This window comes from Heteronotia binoei, chromosome 1 (assembly GCF_032191835.1).
Source record: "Heteronotia binoei isolate CCM8104 ecotype False Entrance Well chromosome 1, APGP_CSIRO_Hbin_v1, whole genome shotgun sequence".
Classification (NCBI taxonomy): Eukaryota; Metazoa; Chordata; class Lepidosauria; order Squamata; family Gekkonidae; genus Heteronotia; species Heteronotia binoei.
The window spans coordinates 262,729,492-262,747,160 of NC_083223.1; positions in this window are offsets into that span (position 1 = coordinate 262,729,492).

The window sequence follows — 17,669 nt, forward strand, 5'->3', positions numbered from 1 at the left end:
AGGCTGTGACAAGCATAGTTGAACTCCAAAGGGAGTTCTGGCCATCACATTTAAAGGGACGGCACACTTTTCAATTCCTTCCTTCCATAGAAAATAATGAAGGATAGGGGCACCTTCTTTTGGGGCTCATAGAATTGGACCCCCTGGTCCAAACTTTTTGAAACTTGGGGGATATTTTGGGGAGAGGCACTAGATGCTATACTGAAAATTTGGTGCCTCTACCCCAAATAACAGCCCCCCCCAGAGCCCCAGATACCCGCAGATCAATTCTCCATTATTTCCTATGGGAATAAATCTCCCTAGGGAATAATAGAGTTCCCAGCAGACATTCCCCTCCCCTCCCCCCGCTTTCTGACGACCCTGAAGAGGTGGGAGGGCCTCCAAACCGGGGGATCGCCTGCCCCCACCTGGGGATTGGCAACCCTAGGAGGGCAGAGTTTGGGGTGCGGAGGGACTTTAATGGGGCATAATGCTATATAGAGCTCACCTGCCAAAGCAGCCATTTTCTCCAGGCGAACTGATCTCTGTTGCATGGAGACCAGCTGCAATACCAGATCTCTAGCCACCACCTGGAAATTGGCAATCCTAATCCATGAAACTAATGGAGACACACACACCCCTTAGTCTAAACCAGAGCTTTTTTTGAGCAGAAATGCACAAAAACACGGTTCTGGCTGTCTTGGCACCAGGGGGTGTGGTCTAATATGCAAATGAGATCCTGCTGGGCTTTTTCTACCAAAAAAGCCCTGTGTAAGAACATCAGAGAAGCCATGTTGGATCAGGCCAATGGGCCATCCAGTCCAACACTTTGTGTCATACAGTGGCCAAAGAAACCAGGCTCCATCAGGAGGTCCATCAGTGGGGCAGGACACCAGAAGATCTCCCACTGCTGCCCCCCAAAGGTTGTGTGGCCTAATATGCAAATGAATCTTGCTGGGCTTCTACATTCTCAGCCTCAGCTACCTCACAGGATTGTTGCCAGGGCAGAATTGCAGAGGGGAGATTCATGGATACCTCCAGGAGTCATTTTGTAGGAAAATAGATGGTGGTGCTCATTAGTATAACTCATTAGCATATGCTGCCCCCCCCCACCAGCCAAAAGTAGAGCCCCAGGTGAGTAAGACCTGCTTGGGCTGGCTAGAGATCCAGCCAGCCCAAGCCGGGCTCACTCACCTGGGGCTCTCCTTGGCCACCCCCCCAGTCCAAAGGCCAGCAAGCCACCCACTGCCCCAAATCACATAAGAAGTGGAGAAAGGGTGATGCAGGCTTCTCCAGGGGTTAGTGAGGGCTGCTGGGGGCGTGGCAAAGCTTCTGGTGGCTGGCTGGCTGCCCGCTCTCCTAATCCAGGGATTGTTATGCAGCTGCAACTACTATTCAGTGGACAAGGTAGGTGGTGGGGAAGAGGTGGAACCCTCCGAAAGGTTCAGGAGCTGCGCTCTTGTGACCTCATGGTGAATTCAAGGCCTGGATACCTCCATTAATTTCTCGGAAGGAAGGTGGGATGAAAAATGCTCTTAATTAATAAACAGTGTCTCTCCAGTGTGCCCTTCAACTGCAAAGTCTCCAGCTATATCATACCACACTGTGCCCTAGTTCTTCCTAATGATACTGCTAAAATTAAAAAACTGTCTGATCTCTTTTATCTTCACTTTGCAACATGTTGTAAGGCAGGGGAGAGAAAGGAGAACACAAGAGACTGTTCGAAACACCCAGTAGGGAGAAAGAGACAGCCTTCGTAAATACCCCCTCAGATTCAGGGCTACCCCATTTTTCAAGCTGGTTTCCTCTGTTCAAGGGCACAGTTGAAGCCATAGTTTGCTTCAACTGGTCGTATTTTGTTTATTTTGGCAGATCGCTGGGGCTTTCTTTTGAGCAAGAACACACAGGAACACAGTTCCAGCTTGCTTGGTGTCAGGGTGTGTGGCCTAATATGCAAATGAGTTCCTGTTGGGCTTTCTCTACCAAAAAAAAGCCCTGCATGGAGTAATGGTAACATCAGGGGGTGTGGCCTAATATGCAAATAATTCCTGCTGGGAGTTTCCTACAAAAACGCCCTGTGTTAAACAACGGTGAGATCAGGGGTGTGGCCTAATATGCAAATAAGTTCCTGCTAGGCTTTTTCTATAAAAATAACCCTGCAGATCGCATTGAAATCTTAAATTCACAGATCATACAGAAATCTAAAACAGGCAGCTAGTTAGACAAAAAAGGGAACTCAGTCTGGCCCTTATTTAATTGCTCTTCTTTTGAGGACTCATGTGTGGGGGTATCCTGTCTGCTTGTTTCACTGATCAATGAACATAAGAACATAAGAGAAGCCATGTTAGATCAGGCCAATGGCCCATCCAGTCCAACATTCTGTGTCACACAGCGGCCAAATATATATATATATATATATATATATATATATATATATATATATATATATATATATATATATATATATATATATATATACACACACACACACACACACACACACACACACTGTGGCTAATAGCCACTGATGGACCTCTGCTCCATATTTTTATCTAACCCCTTCTTGAAGGTGGCTATGCTTGTGGACGCCACCACCTCCTGTGGCAGTGAATTCCACATGTTAATCACCCTTTGGGTGAAGAAGTACTTCCTTTTATCCGTTTTAACCTGTCTGCTCAGCAATTTCATCGAATGCCCACGAGTTCTTGTATTGTGAGAAAGGGAGAAAAGTACTTCTTTCTCTACTTTCTCCATCCCGTGCATTATCTTGTAAACTTCTATCATGTCACCCCTCAGTCGACGTTTCTCCAAGCTAAAGAGCCCTAAGCGTTTCAACCTTTCTTCATAGGGAAGGTGAGATCAGGGGTGTGGCCTAATATGCAATGATAGGCAGAAATAATAAACCCTATATTAGCTAAGGCACCAGTGGCCAATGGGGACTCTCTGTCCCCCCACTGACCGATAGGGAAGGTCAAGGGGCTTTCCAGGGCTTTCCAATCTTATTTATTCTTATTTATTTTTGGAGGATTGGCTACATCAGGGGTGTGTGGCCTAATATGCAAAGGAGCTCCTGCTAGAATTCCACCCCTGGGGCCTTCCCAAGGGCAGGTCAAGAATCCCTTGACTTCTTCATTCAGCACTTTAGTAGGGTTGCCAACTCCAGACTGGAAACTTCCTCAAGATCTGGTGGTGGAGCCTGGGGAGAGCAGGGTTTGGGGAGAGCAGGGACCTCCAGTGGGTATAATCCCATAAAGTCCACCCTCCAAAGCAGCCGTGTTCTCCAGAGGAACTGATCTCCGTAGCCTGGACATCAGTTGTAATTCCACGATATATCCAGGTCCCACCAGGAGGCTGTCACTGCTGGGTCCTTTAAAACTGACAAAGACACTTAATAGTTTTTCACCACAAGCCATCTCCACGCTTATTCAGACAGTCAGTATAAAGAATTGTATGCGAACCTCCCGCCTCAGACCACTGGTGAGTGAAGAGCTGCTTTAACAGGAGTGGGGCCCACCATGTTGTCATCCCATCTGCAGGACAGTGCCTTTGGGACCACCTCCCCTGATACGTCCCTCAAAGAGCATTACACTCTGCAGAGAACAACCTCCTGGTTATCCTCAGCCCAAAAGACGTCCATCTGTCTTTGGCCAGAGCCAGGGCCTTTTCACCTGGTGGAACTCTCTGATGAACAACGTCTGCACCCTGTGGGACCTAATTCCACAGGACATGTTAAAGGCAGAGATGTTCCACCAGGTGTTTGGCTGAGGACGGAGATGGGTACCATCCTATCTGACACTCCCTTCCCTCCCCCCTCCCGCGTCCTTTCTACCTCCCCCACGAGACAGTGATACAATTTGAAACTTGAGGTTTTAGCACCATCTGAGAATGTTTTAGTCATATTTTATTTAAACTGTTGGACTTGTTTTATTCATGTTTTAACTGTTATTCACTGCACTGAGCCCTGTGCATTCAGAGATAGGTGGCCTAGAAATTTAAATTATAAATAAATAAATAAATGATCCTACAAGGGTTTTTCCCCCAGGTGCGGTAAAGAGAGACTGAACAATCATCAGACAATCTTAAAACGGATAAAAGGAAGTACTTCTTCACCCAAAGAGTGATTAACATGTGGAATTCACTGCCACAGGAGGTGGTGGCGGCCACAAGTATAGCCACATTCAAGAAGGGTTTAGATAAAAATATGGAGCAGAGGTCCATCAGTGGCTATTAGCCACAGTGTGTGTGTGTGTATGTATAACATTTTTTGCCACTGTGTGACACAGAGTGTTGGACTGGATGGGCCGTTGGCCTGATCCAACATGGCTTCTCTTGTGTTCTTATGTTCTTAATCTTCATTACTGTCTGAGGGGATAATATCACTTATAAGTTAACCCTTGCTGGTGGTTCATCCATTCAAATGGGCATGGCATCGGCATCTCTTCTATTAAAACTACAGCAAATACGCATTCTGCAAAATGGCTCCCTGAAAGTACGAAACCCATGGCCTCAGAGTTGGGTTAGCTGCTTATTGGTCCCTTTAAACAAAAAAGTTCATTTCTATCCACATCATGGGGCTGAAATCATTTTCTCTCGGTTGGGGACATCACAGGGGATTGTTAGATGTTCACATTGTCCCTCCAATCAGTGCATTTCAGGAAGCAGGTCATGCTCCTCCCCATCCATCTGCATCACTGGACTGAATTCCTTCCTGTTAGAGTGTCACATGACCCTTTTGTCATATGATTACTTCTTGTTCTTCCCCTAGGAGGGGTAAAATGTCCAGGCAAAGGGAGAGGGTTACCAACTTCAGGTTAGGGCCTGGAGTGCCCACGAGATCCACACTAGATCACCGTTCAGGATATAGGAGCAGAGTTGGTAACAAAAAAGTTGGCAACTTCATCTGCTGGAACTGTTGCAGTGCTCGAGAGGGAGAGCATTTCTGATAGCTTGTTTTCCGCTGCTTGCCTTCTAACTTAAGTGAGTGGGCGGATGAGCTGATGTGCTTAATGGGACCCTCCTGGGGTTGAGATGCCATCTAGCTGATGCCCATAAACACATTAATTAGCACAAGCTAATTGGAAACGCCTTGAGCACTGACAAAGATTGACGCTTCTAGAGCTCAGTTCCTCTCTAGTGAGAGTTTCTGAAGACTGAGTCAAGTGGGGTGGCTAACAGTGCATGGTGGTGGTGGGGTTGAGGGGGAGTGCTAGGTTCCTGTCTAAGGTACCTGTGAGGGGATGGAGGGGTGAGTACATGTGGTCATATGGCATCAGCTGCATCCCTATGTCACTGCTGGGGAAAACTTGAAAGTAATATAGGATAGCTCTAGGAATCACCAGAAACTCTGTGGTAAAACCATAGAATTCCCAGTGATTCCTAGAGCTACCTATGTTACTTCTCATTTTTTCCCCCAGAAGTGTAATGATTACTTCTCAGCCAACCCATTTCTAGCTGTCGTAGCTGTTGAGCTACATCACACGCTGTGTAATGTGTGTTTTGACCAGTGGTTGACAATTTAGATTCAGCTTTCCATGCTCCTCATCCAACACACGTGGTGCATGATTAACTCTAAGTAAGAATTGTTTCACATCACTCCTCCAAGACTTGGACTAAGGGAGACTTAATTCTCTCTACAGAACACACAATCACACTGGACCTGGTTCAGGTGGATGTGAATGGGAGTGTTGGCACGTGTGAGGGGCTTGTTGAAGGTGAGCACCAAGGGTCTCCCTTGCTGAAAGCTTGGTTAAATGTTTACAGAATTTAGATTGGTCTCTTCCCCTGGGGTCCTCGGGCTGGGGGAGGTTGGGGGGGGGCAGTAGGCCTAGAGGGAAGGAGAGAGGGTGAAAGGAAGGGAGACAGGAAGAGAGGAAGGAGGGTGGGAAACACGAAGGGGGGATTGAGGGTGGAGGGAGAGGAAAAAAGGGAAGGAACGAACAAGGGAAGGATGGGAGGAACTTCAGGAGGAAGCAGGTAAGGAAAATAGATGGAGGAGGCAGTGTCTGGTTAAGTAAGACGAAATGCGAGCAGGAAAATCCAAAGAAATTCCTGATAGTCAAGTAACTGAGTCATTGCATCGCTCAAAGAGTAAGGGATGGCAAGATGTGCGTGCCAATCAGCGCCAGAGCTCTTGTCTTAGACCTTTGAGCGTTCAGAGAAAGGGGGGGCGGTAAGCATTCCCACCAAAAGTGGTCTACTGCAGACCCTGTGGGACACGACAGCAACGAGGTCACAGGAAGTCGCTCAATTTCACCACCAGAGTTGGTCGCGCCGCTGAATGGGAACCGCCCCCCCCCCCGTAAATGTGAAGTCCATAGGTGTGAAAAACCTCAGCTTGAGACCCTGGAGAGCCACTGCCAGTCTGAGAAGACAATACTGACTTTGATGGACCAAAGGTCTGATTCAGTATAAGGCAGCTTCATATGTCATTCCCCATATCCCACAGCACCCAAGCCTTGGGAAAATAAGGCTTTCCATCCCAATCTCACCGCCACCAACCCTGTTTTGACAAAAAAAAAACCCAAACAACATGGGAACACTTACAGGTAGACGGGACAGTCATGATTGTTACCTGACATAAGAACATAAGAGAAGCCATGTTGGATCAGGCCAACGGCCCATCAAGTCCAACACTCTGTGTCACACAGTGGCAAAAAATTTTATATACACACATACACTGTGGCTAATAGCCACTGATGGACCTGTGCTCCATATTTTTATCTAAACCCTTCTTGAAGGTGGCTATACTTGTGGCCGCCACCACCTCCTGTGGCAGTGAATTCCACATGTTAATCACCCTTTGGGTGAAGAAGTACTTCCTTTTATCCGTTTTAACCTGTCTGCCCAGCAATTTCATCGAATGCCCACGAGTTCTTGTATTGTGAGAAAGGGAGAAAAGTACTTCTTTCTCTACTTTCTCCATCCCATGCATTATCTTGTAAACCTCTATCATGTCACCCCGCAGTCAACGTTTCTCCAAGCTAAAGAGTCCCAAGCGTTTCAACCTTTCTTCATAGGGAAAGTGCTCCAGCCCTTTAATCATTCTAGTTGCCCTTCTCTGGACTTTCTCCAATGCTATAATATCCTTTTTGAGGTGCGGCGACCAGAACTGCACACAGTACTCCAAATGAGACCGCACCATCGATTTATACAGGGGCATTATGATACTGGCTGATTTGTTTTCAATTCCCTTCCTAATAATTCCCAGCATGGCGTTGGCCTTTTTTATTGCAAACGCACACTGTCTTGACATTTTCAGTGAGTTATCTACCACGACCCCAAGATCTCTCTCTTGGTCAGTCTCTGCCAGTTCACACCCCATCAACTTGTATTTGTAGCTGGGATTCTTGGCCCCAATGTGCATTACTTTGCACTTGGCCACATTGAACCGCATCTGCCACGTTGACGCCCACTCACCCAGCCTCAACAGATCCCTTTGGAGTTCCTCACAATCCTCTCTGGTTCTCACCACCCTGAACAATTTAGTGTCATCCGCAAACTTGGCCACTTCACTGCTCACTCCCAACTCTAAATCATTTATGAACAAGTTAAAGAGCATGGGACCCAGTACCGAGCCCTGCGGCACCCCACTGCTTACCGTCCTCCACTGCGAAGACTGCCCATTTATACTCACTCTCTGCTTCCTATTACTCAGCCAGTTTTTGATCCACAAGAGGACCTGTCCTTTTACTCCATGACTCTCAAGCTTTCTAAGGAGCCTTTGATGAGGAACTTTATCAAAAGCTTTCTGGAAGTCAAGGTAAACAACATCTATCGGGTCTCCTTTGTTCACCCCCTCAAAGAAATGTAACAGGTTGACGGTGAGACATGACGGTTTCTCTTGCAGCCTTGCTCTGCGTCTCTCCGGTAGCTCTTTCCTCCTGGGAAAACAGAAGAAGGGACTCTGGAGGCTCACTTCCCTGCCCCCCCTCCAACCCGGAGCAAGAGCTCTGGCGTCTGGTGCTCTGTGTGATGGGAGTGCTCAAGCACGTTTCTGGAAGATCACTTTGATAGGTGACCGACACAAGGGAGATGACCGTGGACCAATTTTTACAAGAAATGGACCTGCACTCAGCGTCACTCCATCAAAACCATGAGGACTACAAAACTTGTCCTGTCATGGTTTCAGCATTTCGGCCAACCCTCATTATGATACTCTGTGTGCTGCACATTGCACCATCTCCCTAATCACCCTTCCCAACATCTCCCAAACACCACGACCCACAGCATACCTGATCGTGAGAACCAAGGTAGACTGCATGGTCAAGCAGATCCTCCTCCTTAGCCTGTGTAACCTCCAGCACTATGCCCGCCACCATCGAGCGAGCCAGTCCGAATTGGTTTCCCATCAGTCTGTAGTTCGTGGTGTTAGCCAGCCACCAATCGCGACCCTCTTTTCAACAGGGACTGGCTGCCGCATGCATGTCATCTGCTGCTCCAATCTTTGTCTCAGGCAGCAGACCAGCCACGCAAATGTTCCCCTGCAAACAACACATTTAGTTTCTGCAGGTTCACCAGTGAGCATGTTCGAATGGATCTCTGGCCCACTCAAGCATTGTGAAACGTGATCGCTCATGATGGCATCTCGCCGCTCCCCTCACCCCAATCATCATCATATATTGCCTCCCAATTAGCGCTGTCAACCCCGAGGTCAGGGCAGGGAATACCCAACACGCAAGAGCCCCCTCTTTAGAGAGCGGGTGAGGGGAATGTATGAGGGTCAGCACATCATTCCCCATGAAGAAAGACTCCCAGAGTTTGCACTGGATAAATCATCCTTGGGAACCTGTGCGGGGGAGACATGAACCGGGGGCAGCCGATCTTTAGCATGGCAGGAATTGACTCCTCTAAGACCATTCACAAAGCTTAAAGGACTTCTGGAGTAAATCTGTAGGTTCCAAGAAGGAAAGAAACCCCATCCATCATTTTCACAACTGGAGGGAAGGCTTAAAAAAGGAGTCCGGCGCCTTAAAATGTGATGGTCATAGGTCCCGTGGAAGATCATTCATACCTGCATTGACCAGCACCCATGCTCCTTTCCTAGCATCTTGTCTTTAGCTTGAAGGACTTTCCAAGTAGCACAGGCTACTGTAAGGGTAGATCTATACCCCATGACATCAGTGGTTCATAGTGGCTCCTCCATAGCCCACCCTTGCACAAATGATATTAAATGCTTTGGCACACCCCAGTGTGAATCGCCATGTTGAGTGCTCCCTGGTTTCTCTGCAGCCATGCAGCGTTGTGGAGACATATCACTTTCATTGGACCTCAGTGCGCAGCTGAGCGTGAGCACTGATTCCACCGGGATGCGGTGGGACATTGGGAGGAGAGACCAACCCTGGGGTGGTGGAGTAATTCTTTAATGCACGCAGCATCATGATACTCTGAGACATTGGGGATGGGATCATAACTGTGGGGACCAAAGAGAAGGGCGCTGATAGCGGCGCGTGTCAATCTCAAGTGGTCAACTTTGAGAGTGCACATTTACCTGGACATCCAAAAGTTGAGTATCCACTGTTCATCCTCCCACACATTTGTGGCAAAAACACGCCACCACTCCGTGGACTGTGGGTCGGACCACCATCTCCGGTGACATGTCAACACTGCGAGTTGGCAAACATTTATAATGTTGGCGCTACGACATTGGGCAAGCCGCTTAAGCTGTGTATGCTGCTTTTGTAGGCAGCCGCAGGCAGTCGATAACCTCCCTCTCCTAGCACTCGCTGGCTCATCAAGACCATTGTGTAGAGCCAGCAGTAGAGTGAATATCACAGACAATGTCTCAGCCAACAGACCGAGCACAATGGCCAAGATTTCCAACTCCATCTTTCCAATTGAGGCGGGAAGCTTTGACAACTATGTGGAGCGCGAGGGAGAAAACATGAACCTGCGGAGTGATCTATAGAGTTGGAAGACCGACCAATCAAGTAGATGACTCAACTGTGTTGTGACCAGACGTCTTCCATCACGGTTAGCGTCGCTATCGCTCCCCGCCAAAATCTCTAGGTTCCCACATCCTATCTTTTTAGCCAAACGCACTTTCGTTACTTGTCTGATCGCACAGCACCGAGATACTGCTCAGTATCCTGCTGCTGCGCGATCACCTGAGCGAGTGCTGTCATGAATGATTGCTCACAAGCATTGTCCAGGGAAGACCCATGGAGGAGTAAAAATTTGGGGAGGGTGGGGCACGTCATTTGAACTATTGATTGTGGGGATGCTGCCACATTGCATTGCCAATGTTAGGCTAGTCAACATTTCCTGCACTCTGGGTGCACTATTAATTAGTCAGAAGTGTAATAATCAGGGGACGAACTAAAATTCGGAACGACTGCCCATGGACTGAACTTGCCTGCCCATAGAGAAAGCTCACCTGCCCATGGGGAACAATGGGGACTTCATTTCACCACAGGGAAAATGGAAATCAAGCTTCCCCTAAGCACAGCGCCTACCTATAGACTATACACACCTGCCCATAGAGAAAGCACATCTGCCCGTAGGGAATAATGGGGACCATATATTACCTTAGTGAAGAAGAGAAATTAAGCCTTGCCTAGGCACAGCGCCTGCCCATAGACTATACACGCCTGCCCATAGGGAATAATGGCTTGAGCTCCCTTTTCCCCTATGATGAAATGTAGTCCCCATTATTCCCTATGGGCAGGTGCGCTTTCCCTATGGGCAGGGATGTACAGTCTATGGGCAGGTGATGTCCTTAGGTGAAGAATAATTTCCACGTTTCCCTTTGGCAAAACGTGGTCTCCATTACTCCCTATGGGCACGTACGCTTCCTATATGGGCAGGCGTTTATAGTCCATGAGCAAGCGCTGGTTTGAGTTCTTGATCAGACATTCCCTTCCTTTGGAGCACATCACTTACAAGGTGGGTCAACCCAAGATCTACGACCAACGCATCCCGCACGCGGTCCCCACCTCCCTGCTAACAGTTATTAAAACGCTATCCACACCTGATGCATTCAGAGGTGTTTTGCCATTGCCTGTTACTGAGTGCGGGTCCTCCCATAATGGCAACATCTACCTCACTAAACCTATTTGGGATTGAAGCATCGGGTTTCTGGTTTCCTCAAGGTGTGAATTCGCATTCCTGCCATTTTAAACCATTTAAGTTAATGTGGCCTTCTTCAATGCTTTCTGGGGCCCCCCACACACACTTTGAAGATCCAACATGGCACACACGTTGTGATTGGAAATGATGGATAAGTATCTTGCTTGCCCTGACATCCGAACATCTGAGCTTGCGGGACATGAGTTGTACTCTGCAGTTTTGCACACATCTTCCTTCCGAGTAGGGCTCAACATGTCTCGTGCACATACAATTATCATATCCTTTAAGAATTTTTTAAAAAAAACTCATTTGAACTTAAATGCTTATAATTCAGAGTTCATGGAGGAGCTTGGAGCTGGCAGGGTGGGGCACCAGACCTCCAAGGAGTCAATGCATGGTTTCATGCAGGCTGCCGTGAGAATCCTGGGAGACATCTCAAGGTCCCTGGTCCCTCTAGTAGAGGTCATCACAGCTTGACACCCATTTTTCTTTGTGAGCAGCCAAGCTACAAATGTAGTTGACGCGGGTGACATTCCATCCAGTGATATGGGTGGGTGGGCCCTCAAAGATTTCACAAGGCGGAGGGAAGGTCTACCAATGTTGAAAGCATGCCCCCAAGAAGAATGTGCCTTATTAGCCCCTCTAGTGCCGCCTCTTCGATTTACTTTTCACATGAAGGGTGTCTCATCATGGTTCATGTCCCCTGATCCCCATTTTTCTTGGCTAGAGTGGATATGCAAGTTCGTTAAAACAGTGTGAGATTTATGACCGTTACAAAAGTGTGCTTGAAAATGTTTCCCTCATGAGTTATAGGGCACAAAAAAAGGTTCTATATTTTGGAATGCTGCACAATTGTACCGTGAATGTTAAGAATAAACAACTTTGACACATTCAAAGTTAAGGAACTATTTATTGCAAATACAAATCAACAGTGAAGGGATAAGCATTGGCACATACACGCCTTTTTTACATAGTACAGACAAAAAAAATAAAAGTTGGCAGTCAAGCCTGTAACTCAGTGCTTGGGGTCTACAATTTAACATGTGGGAGGGTCAAGGTTCCTAGTGGATGGTTTGGCCTTCCTCTGAACTCTTTCCATACCTGGTGAGCACCTTGCCTTCTTCCCCACCCTCTAATGGTGCACAGCGCACTTTGCCAACGTCCAAAGCCTCCTCCTCCCTTTCTTCATCCTCCCCCACCTCCTCTCCCTCCTCCTCATCCCCCTCCTCCACCCAATCCTCCTCCTCCTCTCCCCTTGCATCCCCCTCTCCCCGCCTCCTCACAACTCCACCACGCTTTTCCAACTTCACCCCGGACTCCAGACACTGCTGATGCAGAGACACATCCATTTGCCTCCTCAGATCTCTTTGGTGCAGACGTTGCATCACACGCTGCATGAAATTCAGCCGGTACTCATGGCGTCTCGCTGTAAGATAAACAGATAGGGGGGTGTTGGGCAACGTTGACAGACAAGTTGCATGACAGCTGGTTTCCGGCAGTGGAACAGTGGATGGAGGAGGAAGTCAGCTTATCTTACAGTCATAAGTTCAGCTCAACCATCAACCAGCCACGAAGCGTAGCCTAGCTTCTAGTTTCACACACTCCATGCCATGGCATGGCCAATTGCTAGAGTCTGCCAGGGACTTATGTCTCTCATGCGTATCTCCATGCCGCTCTGTGAGGTCCACCAGCACTCCTCCATCGTCCCTTCTTCTCCTGCAAATCACATCATTTCTCTGACTTGATGATCAATTACAGCTTTTCCGATTTCTTCTCCCATTTGTCTGCTCTGATTTCCCCACCCCACTCAATTCCTCCCTCCCTTCCAACGTGCCTTCCCACCTCCCTTTCTTCCTCCCTTCCCTCCTCCCACTCCTCCCTCTTCCTTCCCCCATTCCCTCCTTCGTCCCTCCCCCCCTCTCTTTTTCTTTCTCCTTCCCTCCTCCAATCCTTCCTTCCTCCATCTCCCTCCCCTTTCCTCCCCCTCCCTTCCCTTATCCCTCCCTTCCTTTCCTCCTTCCCTCACTCCTCCCTTCCCTTCTCCCTTCCATATTTGTGTCTTGCTGTCATACTCTCTTGGTGGGTGGGCCCACCATGATGAACTTCATGATGGGATCGTGAGGGGGTATGTGGGTTCCCCTGGAGGAGTGTCAGGAGCTTAATTGGTCTGTGAATGAGGAGAGATAGGTAACTCGTGTCGTGCATGGAGGGGCGGTGGTGGTCTGGAGATCGTGATCACCAGACCATATCGATGTGGATAGTGGTGGAGGTGGTTGGGGGTTTTTTTTTTGGGGGGGGGGTTGGGGGCTTCCCAGGATATGTGGCTTCCCAGGATATGTGATGCAGCTGTCCAAAGATGCCCACAGACCTTTCTCAGTTACCAAAATCTGAAGACGATGACACGATTTAATGGGGAGACACTCAGGGCACAACAGCTGTCCTCACATTTACGGATTGAAGACTCACCATCGTCGGAATCCTGGCCTGAGGTGACCACAACTGGCTCCTCCACTGCCAGCTCCGTCTCCACCTCTACCTCTGCCTCATCACCTGTTCAGAAAAGCGTAAAGTTGTAATTCGGGCTGCATTAACAAGTGATGGTAACGCGACATCAGGAATTCAGTAGTGGTGCCACGCTATGGCGAACCTGGGCAGTATAATAAAAAGAAGAGCCATCACTCTAACAACAAAAGTCCGTATAATTAAAGCGATGGTATTCCCAGTAGTAATGTATGGCTGTGAGAGCTGGACCATAAGGAAGGCTGAGTGCAGAAGAATAGATGCTTTTGAGTTGTGTTGCTGGAGAAGAATCTGGAGAGTCCCTTGGACTGCAAGAAGATCCAGTCAGTCAGTCCTAAGGGAAATCAACCCAGACTGTTCCCTGGAAGGTCAGATACTGAAGCTCAAATACTTTGGCCACCAAATGAGAAGGGAGCAGTCACTGGAGAAGATCCTGATGCTGGGAAAGACAGAAGGCAAAAGAAGAAGGAGACGGCAAAAGATGAGATGGCTGGACAGCGTTACTGATGTAACAGACACGAATTTGAGCAGACTTCGGAGGATGGTGGAAAACAGGAGGGCCTGGTGTGACTTTGTCCGTGGGGTCGCAAAGAGTCAAATTCAACTGTGCAACTGAACAACAAAATAGGAATTATATATGAAAGACACCGCATGAACATGAAAGGCACTGCAGACTTGGCCAACCTGAAAAATCAGCAGTGGCTGAACATAGCCTAACTCAAACAGGACACAGTATCTTATTCTAAGACATTGTAATGCTGGACAACACATCCAATTACCATATTAGATTACACAGAGAAGCCATTAAAATCCAGAAACATAAACATAAAAATAAAATGAATTTTAAAAGGGATGAATGTAAAGTTCTGCATTTAGGTAGGAAAAATCCAATGCATAGCTATAGGATGGGGGAGACTTGTCTTAGCAGTAGTATGTGCGAAAAGGATCTAGGGGTCTTAGTGGACCATACGTTGAACATGAGTCAACAGTGAGATGCAGTGGCTAAAAAGGCAAATGCAGTTTTGAGCTGTATCAACAGTAGTGTTCAGATCACATGAAGCACTTTCTCTGCTCTGGTAAGACCTCACCTGGAGTATTGTGTTCAGTTTTGGGCACCACATTTTAAGAAAGATATAGACAAGCTGGAACGGGTCCAGAGGAGTGCAATGAAGATGGTGAAGAAGAAGAAGAAGATATTGGATTTATATCCCGCCCTCCACTCTGAAGAGTCTCAGAGTGGCTCACAATCTCCTTTACCTTCCTCCCCCACAACAGACACCCTGTGAGGTGGGTGGGGCTGGAGAGGGCTCTCACAGCAGCTGCCCTTTCAAGGACAACCTCTGCCAGAGCTATGGCTGACCCAAGGCCATCTCAGCAGGTGCAAGTGGAGGAGTGGGGAATCAAACCCGGTTCTCCCAGATAAGAGTCCACACACTTAACCACTTACACAAAATTATCCACGATTAAAATAGGGTAAATAAAAGTGAATAAAAGTATCAATAAAATCAAGAAATATGTGCATTTCTAATACAAAGACAAGCATTACAGAACTTAGCTACCTGTCTGGTAATCTTCTGATTGGAGGGGTCATTTTGTAGGAAAAGAGGTGCCAGAGCTCATTAGCACAACTCATTTGCATCACTCATTTGCACATGCCACACACCCCTGACATCACCAGAAGGTGTACTAAATTATATCAGCTCAGCATCTACTTTAAAATGCTTCTTGAATTATAATTGTCATAATAAAACCTTAATCCCATCATCCTTTTTAAATTACTTTCTCCAATGTGGCCACAGTGGCATGAGAAAGGTTTCCATCTGTCTGCTTTATACGTTTTGGTTATTTTCCCATTTTTTGTGGGGGAGAAAATATTAGAAAGTTTGTCAGATCTTCAGCAAAATTCTCCCAGGGGATTTCAACAATGGAGCCCAGAAGCAAGTATTTGAAGAGGGGGGTAAAAATGAAAAAGCACAATAAAATTGAGAGCTTCCGGAGCTCCATTCCTGTGAGCTCTTGCCCAAAATGAGGCTTGTTTGATTGACATCTGAGAGGAGATAGACTGCCTCAGCTAGGCTTCCCAATCCCCAGGTCCCAGCGGGGGATCCCCCGGTGTTACAGGCTTCCCCCCTCCCCCAGCCAGCTGGCCGGCGGGGGAAGCCCCGCCCCCAGAGCCATCATGCACCTCCACCAACGATTCCCATAGGGAATGATGGGGAATTGATCTGCAGGTATCGGGGGCTCTGGGGGGGGGCTGTTTTTTGAGATAGAGGCACCAAATTTTCAGTATAGCATCTAGTGCCTCTCCCCAAAATACCTCCCAAGTTTCAAAAAGATTGGACCAGGGGGTCCAATTATATGAGCCCCACAAGAAGGTGCCCCTATCCTTCATTATTTCCTATGGAAGGAAGGCATTTAAAAATTTGCGCAGTCCCTTTAAATGTGATGGCCAGAACTCCCTTGAAGTTCAATTATGCTTGTCACACCCTTGCTCTCGGCTCTGCCCCCAGTGTCTCCTGGCTCCACCCCCAAAGTCTCCTGGCTCCACCCCCAAAGTCCCCAGATATTTCTTAAATTGGACTTGGCAACCCTAGCCTCAGCAGACTCAGTTAGCCCTGATTTAGCCTTAGCCCAAGGAGAAATATATTTAACGCGGGCTGAACTATACCAAGGACATCTTAGGAGCACATCATGTTCCATTGTTTCTGTTTCTCGCAACTCGCACTGGCAAAGGCTCTGAACAGATGGAATTTTTTTATACCTTCCTTCAAGAACAGCTTGCAATATCATTCTCCCCGCCTCCATTTTATTTTCATTTAAACAACCCTGTAGGTTGAACTGTGGAAATCAGGGGATAAACTGAAGCAGGGTGGGGCTAGAATAGGGTTGCCAAGTCCAATTCAAGAAATATCTTGGGACTTTGGGGGTGGAGCCAGGACACTTTGGGAGTGGAGCCAGGAGACATTGGGGTGGAGCCAGGACACTTTGGGGGTGGAGCCAGGTGACATTGGGGTGGAGCCAGGAGCAAGGGTGTGACAAGCATAATTGAACTCCAAGGGAGTTCTGGCCATCTCGTTTAAAGGGGCAGCACACCTTTTTAAATGCCTTCCTTCCATAGGAAATAATGAAGGATAGGGGCACCTTGTTTTGGGGCTTATAAAATTGGACCCCCTGGTCCAATCGTTTTGAAGCTTAGGGGGTATTTCGGGGAGAGACACTAGATGCTATACTGAAAATTTGGTGCCTCTACCTCAAAAAAGAGCCCCCCACCCCAGAGCCCCGAATACCCGCAGATCAATTCCCCATTATTCCCTATGGGAATCGTTCTACATATGGAATAATTGCCCAGTAGACATTTCCCTCCCCCCTCCCCCCCCCCCCCGCCGCTTTCTGATGAACCTAAGGTGGGGGGGGAGGGAGGGCCTCCAAACCTGGGGATTGGCAATCCTCTCTCTCTCTCTCTCTCTCTCTCTCACACACACACACTGGTTGGTTCCTCCACAATGACATCTGAAAAGAACAGGGGCTACGCTGCGCTCTCTCTCTCTCTCACACACACACTTAGTTCCTCCGAAACAAAAACAAAACAAACCGAGGGACTGTATTGCTGACCTTTCCCATGAAGTACTTCCTGCTCAACTTTAAAGGCACACAGACACACACACACATTTTGAAACAGACCTGTTTGCAGGTTTCTAAACCTGCCGGAGATCTAGAGCGGCATGGTGGCTGTGTGGGCGGGGCTTCCCCTGCTGACCAGCTGGCTGGGGGTGGAAGGAAGCCTGTAAAACCGGGGGATCCCCCGCTGGGACCTGGGGATTGGAAAGCCTAGGCTAGAACCAATAATTAAAAAAAAAACACCCATGTGGAGAAGCCCTAACTAGATTTTATTCCAACAGAAACCACAAAATGCAATGTCACCTAGCAATACGTTTTTAACTTGGGGAGCTGAACGTTTAGTCAGGATTCCTATTTCCAGGGTCTTTTTTTGTATCAGGGACTCCTTTGGATATTTGGCCACACACCCCTGATCTAGCCAGTCCTCCAAGAGCTTACAGTAGGCCCTGTAAGAAGAGCCCTGTACGCTCTTGAAGGATTGGCTACAT